The 6,287-nt window shown below is 51.5% G+C and overlaps 1 long non-coding RNA gene across 1 annotated transcript; it reads right to left on the reverse strand.

Annotated features, from left to right (window-relative positions):
- Positions 1–1,129: 1,129 nt before the first annotated feature.
- On the reverse strand, positions 1,130–4,056 carry LOC120369280. Its single transcript, XR_005583030.1, has 3 exons — positions 3,815–4,056; positions 2,693–2,892; positions 1,130–1,541 (listed from the first exon to the last, which is right to left on the reverse strand). It is a non-coding gene; the product is annotated as an uncharacterized LOC120369280 (long non-coding RNA).
- Positions 4,057–6,287: the final 2,231 nt, after the last annotated feature.

The raw sequence follows: 6,287 nt of genomic DNA on the forward strand, positions 1-6,287 counted from the left end.
CCCAAAAGAATCTCTAGTAGGAGCACAGAGGTTTGTTTTACTTCTATGTTTCGCACTGGTGCGACTGCTGCTGGAATCCTGTGTCCAGTTCTGATGCCCACAATTCAAGAAGCCTAGACTAGACTAAAGCATATCTTTTAGAAAGATATCTAGTCTTAAAGCCCTCAAGTGATGGAGAATCACCACATCCCTCGGTACATTTCTCCAGTGGTTAAGTTCATGCACTGCTAAAAATATGTCTTATTTCTGGGCTGAATTTGTCTAGCTTCAGCTTCCAACCATTGGATTTTTTTTTTCCTGCTGGATTAAAGAACTGTCTGCGCTCAAAAATTGCTTCCCCATATCAGGAATGGCTGCTCTTTTTTCCCTATCAAGGCTAATAAATTCAGAGAAATTCAAACAAGGATTGGAATCAGAACAGCAAAAGTTCATTTCTGGTAGAAGAGCACTGAAGAGCAGTCCCATTGAAATTAACCCTTATGTCAAGCTGAATCTGGCCCAGCAATTATCTTATCTTTTTCAGGAATGTTTAAGACACACATCACTTTGGTACTGATCTTAGAAAGACTAACAATCCTCATGCTTCAGGGCACACTGCAAGATGATCAGTAGCTGGGGTCAGGAAGACATCTCCCCCATAGTAAAATATCAGACAGTTAGCTGCATTAGGGATACACCTGCCTCTAAAATTAAGTATGCAGCATTCACCACTGTCGGAGAGAGAATACCAGGCCAGCTGGAACTGGATCATCACAACTCTCACAACAATGAATGCAAAGAAATGTGGGGCTAGATACTAGACATGGAAAGGGCAGGACTGAAGGTGGAGAGAATGAGGAGCCAGCTGTCTGGAGATAAAGGGAACTATCATATAGGGTCCCTTTAGCGCTCTAGAACATGCCTCTGCAGCAGGAAAGGGGTACTGAAGTGTGTGTATATGAGAGGAGACGCAAACAAAAGCCCTAAATCCAAACATCCCTGACTTCTGGAGACATTTATAGATTCATCTCTGAATTTCCCAGCTGCGACCAACCCCAAGAACTCAGAAATCATGAGTCAGGCCCCCAAAATCATGAGATTAAATAAAAATAATAATAAATATTGGATTTTTATTATTGGTCTTCTAGATTTCGAGCCTTGAGGGCATCGCATTTGCTAGCTTTTCCATGTAACCAGGAGGACCAGAAATGTTCTTTGTCTTTTAAATGAGAGTTGAAATAATCACATAATCAAATGACTCCAGGAGCTGGCGCTTTAAGGAATGCACCAAGTACCATGAGAGGTGTGATAAAAGCACAGAAGTGGGTGACACTGCATGGGCCAAACCCCAGATCTGAGCAGCCCTAAGGGCTGGAGAAGTTTGTAGCTAGCTCGCTGAATATCTTTAACCCCAACTCAGTTCTCAGCACCCTGGAGCTTTGGCAACACTGAGATCCTGGATCTGAACTTCTCCGCTTTGTCCTGTTGGCAGCCTCCCCAGACTGAGATCCGGATGCTGTGGGCCTCTGTTTGGGGAGTTTCCTTTAGCCCTTCCCCTGTCCCTGCCGGAGCCAGGGGGAGAGAGAGAGTGTTAAATTGTGGAAAAGAATTGAAAAGAGAGGGCGAGAGAGAGAAAAGCAGCGGCGGCCTCGCGGGGAGCGGAAGCCCTAATTAAAAGACAGGCAGACAGCAGCAAAGTCTCCCATTCAGAGGGATGACAATGGGACGGTCTGTGGAGCAGAACCAGGAGGGAATGAAAGGAGCGCGGGGCAGCGGAACAGTACCCCGGCATGGGAGAGGCCTGGCTGACCTGCACTCAGCCCCTGAGCGAGGCACACACCCCGCCTTGGGGGCAGGGGACATGCGCGGGGACGGGGAGATCATAACGCAGCAGGCGACTGGCTAAGCAATTTCTATTCTCTCCCCCTCTCTATTTTTGTCTCACTAGTTAAACTCCATTTGCCCCTGGCAAGGTGCCTGGGGTCAGGTGAATGAAAGCTGCCTGGGGCGGGGGGGATGCAGGGCTTGGGGGGGTCATTGGCTGTGCTGAAGAACTACCAGAATGGCTGACAAGTGGCGCTGGGGGGTGGTGGTGGGGGAAATACCAAGCCCTCTTGGGTCACCTCCCCAATCCGTGTGGCCAGACAGGCCCCAGGGTGCCTGGCCTTTCCACTCCAGCAGAGTTCCTGAATGTGTTAATTAGCCACCAAGCGCCGCATGAGTCATATGACAGCCATGAGCGGCTTGGCCTCTGCCGTGGCTCACAAAGGTGTGGGGGGAGAGCGCCACATTCTTCCAACAGTGGCTTTGGTTGGCGGGATGGGGGGGGGGGCGGGTTGAGTGTGGCTGTTGCCTCTCTCTGGAGGGGAGGGCCCCGCTGGCTTGGGGGCTCCTCCTGCCCTGTATTGCTGGGAGATGTTACCTTTGATCTAGGGTTGAGGACAGGAGGGGCAGGGGGTGTCTGCCGAGTCCTGTTCTTTCTGGGAGTGGATACTATAAAAGGCCCCTAGAGAAGAACAAGAGGCCCAGAGCTTGTTGAAGGGCAGCCTACTACATCAGAATTAATTTGGGGCTCTTTCCAAAACAAAGGCCCTCTATGGCTTTCAATATGTTTACACAATAGTGCATAGAAAGAGCATCAAAGTGCCATCTCGAGGGCTCCCCTCCCCCTGCCTCTGGCCTCCTCCCCTTGCTTCCACCCTTTCCCACTCACTCAGCTCGCCTCTCTTCTCCTCCACCTGCCCTGTCCTCCTTTGCTCTTTCTTCCTTTCAGCCAGATTCCTCTGCCCCTTCTGCTGGCTTGAAGCAGAATTCCTCTCCGTCGTCCCACTTTCCTTGGCTTTTTGGAGACTATAGGATTAACCGAGAGGAGCTCACAGCTACTCCAGTCCCAGTCTCTCCCAGCAGGAAACACTGTAAGGAATGGAAGCTAGTAGGGACACTGGCTGTGGGGTGCGCACAGTCACTCCCAGCAGGAGGCGCTGCAGGGAATGGTGTAGTAGCACTGGGCCTGGGGAGCTCACACCTCCCAATCTCTCTTGCTGTAGGGAACGGTGTGGAATGGCTGGGCATTGAGAGCAGTCCCTGGAGTACTAGCTTCTCTCAGCAAGGGCTACTGTAGTAGCTTCACCTGTGGTGGGAGGTCACTATTACTCCAGTCCCACTGTCTCGCACCAGGAGATGCTGTGCGTGCAGAGCTCACAGCTGCTATAGCCCTGGGTCCCTGCACTGCAGGCGCACATCTGCTTTAGCGCAGTGGTTCTCAACCCTTCTGGGCTCAGGGGCCATTTGTAAATCTCACTGACCTGTTACAACCCAGTGAATAGTGTTAGTGCAAAAAACAGCTGGCTTGCTAGATGTTTCTGACCCACGATATGTAACATGCACACTGTGCGGACCGTACTGGCAGCTCCTGGCCTGCGGGGCTTGGCTCGGCTCCCAGCAACACCTGGGTCAAAGGCCAAACCACTATGATTGGCCAGGCCCACAACCCCCGGACAGGAGCCTGCTGTGGCAAATTTCTGTGAGTAGCCATGAAACCTGGCACACACTCTCTCAAATTTGGCCCAGCTGCCTGTTATGATGATGGGGACAGGCTGGGCCAAACCTGAGCAGGGCTGTGACCATGCACTAGGTCGCAACACCCTGCATGAGGAACCCAGCCAGCCCCATGGGACAGGCACTGCAGGAGCCCCCAGAGAGCTCAGGTGGGCTCTGCAAACTCCCCCAGGACCTCCCCTCACCCAGTTCTCCACACAACCCTTTGACACATTCTGGTGACCCAGCTCTGAGTTGCAGCTCACAGGGTGAGAAACTCTACTAGAGAGGAGCTCACCTGACTTCTTCCACCAGCAGGAGGGTCTGTAGACAACGGGGCAAAAATTCTTACTGCCATGATCAACCAGGAGTCATTGAGCTTGATCGAGGAATCGCTGGGTGAAATTCTCTGGCCCGTGTCACACAGGAGGCCAGACTAGATGCCTGTAATCTCTGAGGTCACAGTTCCTCCGTCCCAGCTGGAGGTGCTGTAGGAGATGATGGCCGCAGAACAGCTCCCAGGCCAGCCTTGGATTGCTAAAACCTGTGCAGGAAAGGGACAGAAAGAGCTAAAGGCAGAGTTCTGGGGAGGGGCATGGCGGTGTGATCAGTGAAAGAGACAGCAAGGAACAATGCAAATGAGAGGAGTAAAGGGGCGAGCGAAAGAGGAGGTTTGTGGCTGCCAGGAGTCCCAGGGAAGGCCTGGTAGATGTCCAGACCAAGCCTTCCTACCACAATCAGTCCTCAGCGTTAATGGAGGCACATGCCAGAGCCTCGGCAAAGCCGTGGCTCAGCTGTCTGCGCTCCCGCTCCAGTCACGGACACTGTGTGTACTGTAAATAACCAAGACACAGCTAATCGCTTTTCCCAGCTCGCCTCTGCTGAGCAATAGAACCCAACACAGACAGCACCCCCTACAGGTAGGCAGCAGCTAACCCATGCCTCGCAGTGCCCGATGGATTCGCTCACAGGCCCAACAGCAGCTCTGTCCACATTCCCTGCGGTTTGGAGAATGGGGGTGCCTCAGGCAATGGTTCAGTGCCAGGCTGTGGCGTGGGGTAACCTGGGGGGGTATATGCAGCTTGGGGGCCTATGGGATGTGCTGGGGGAGGTACCTTAACATCCCCCTTCACTGTTCAGTTCCACGGTATGCGTGGTGCTTTGTACCCGAATGCTTGTGTGCATGTGCGTGACACCACCCTGTCCCCATCCTCTGTATCTGCAGACTACAAGAGGTCAGGGGCCTGATGGCATCGCAGCTTTGGTCAAGTTTAGGTCAAGGCTCAGCAAATACCTGCCTGCTAAACCTGACCTCGCCTAGGCCTTTGTCCTAGTGTAGATGCAGGGTAAGAGCGTTCGCTTGAATTAGCTGCTTGTGTTGGAAATGAGAGAGATACAGAGCTTCACAAGAACACCGCTGTTTTGTACATTGTCCTAGCACTACAACACACCTCGCAGACCTTCCCCCCTAACAGTGAGATCTAGTGGACAGGGCACTGAAGGGGGAGTCAGGAGACCTGGGTTCTTCTGTTCTTGGCTTTGCCACTGACCAGTTGTGTGACCTTGGGCAAGTCACCTTACCTCTAGTGTCCCTTCCCCTACCCTTTGTCTGTCTAGCTATTTCGATTGTGTGTGCTCTTTGGGGCAGGGATTGTTTCTCACTAGGTGTTTGTACAGCATCTAGCACGACACAGCCCTGATGGCAGTTGGGCCCCAACTGGCACACTACAGTGTTCAAAGTGCCTTTACAAGCATACAAGCAATGCCAAAGCCCATGCCAGTCACCAGCCTTAGTTGTGTGAGCCAAGAAAAGCTGGCTGGGGAAGACCTCGCAGACAGCCTTGCCCACATGGGAGGGGACAAGGTGGCTTCGAACCTCGCAAGCCTCAGCCGTAACAGAGAGCAGGCTACAACATCAGCAGGAGGCCAGGCTCTCTGGAATCAGGCGATCCAAAGGGTGCACTCTACACTCGGCCAGCAGGAGAATGAATGAATGATGAATGAAAGAACCAAACTTGAGTTGGACAGTCTTGGCAGTGGCAGGACCACAAGCAGCTCCCAGGTCCGCAGTGTCTCTGGCAGGTATTTGAGGGAGCAAAATGTGCCTCTGAGGCCCTCAGAGGAGCCGATAGCCAGGGCAAGACTCATGGCCCCCACCACAGAGGCAGCTGACTTTCCACATCAGGAATAGCAGTTCGTCTTACGCTTGCAACTTTTGGATTGGTTGGATTCAAATTGGCGACGAGTCTGCAGGGAACCGCTGCCATTCAGACATCACAGCTAGCTACAGGCTCAAGGATGGATGCTTATTCAAATTTGCCTTAACTTTTTGTTAGTAGAGACTGATAGCTATTTGTCACATACCTGCCAACCCCAAGCACTCAACAATCGTGAGCCAGGCCCCCCAAAATCATGGGTTTGGCTTAAAAATATTAAAATTTTGGGATCTTTCTTATTTGCTTTCTTGTTATTTAACACATCGGGTCATGTTTTCTCTGCAATCTGAGAGCCTGAAACGTATTTTTAAAAGCAAAAGGAAGCTGAGATTCTCACTAATCACATGCCTCCAGGAGATGGGGCTTTAAAAAAAACACCAACTAGCATGGGAGTTGCAATAAAACAGTGACAGCTGCTGCATTAAAAAATAACCTTTGCATTTGGAAACCGATTCGTCCATTCTAGTTTTTTGGAACTTGTAAGTGGTTGGGCTTTAATTCCACTTTACCCATTCTATAGCACCTTCCATACCAGAGCTGCAAACCACTTTCAAA

Source organism: Mauremys reevesii, linkage group 7 (genome assembly GCF_016161935.1).
Source record: "Mauremys reevesii isolate NIE-2019 linkage group 7, ASM1616193v1, whole genome shotgun sequence".
NCBI classification, from domain to species: Eukaryota; Metazoa; Chordata; order Testudines; family Geoemydidae; genus Mauremys; species Mauremys reevesii.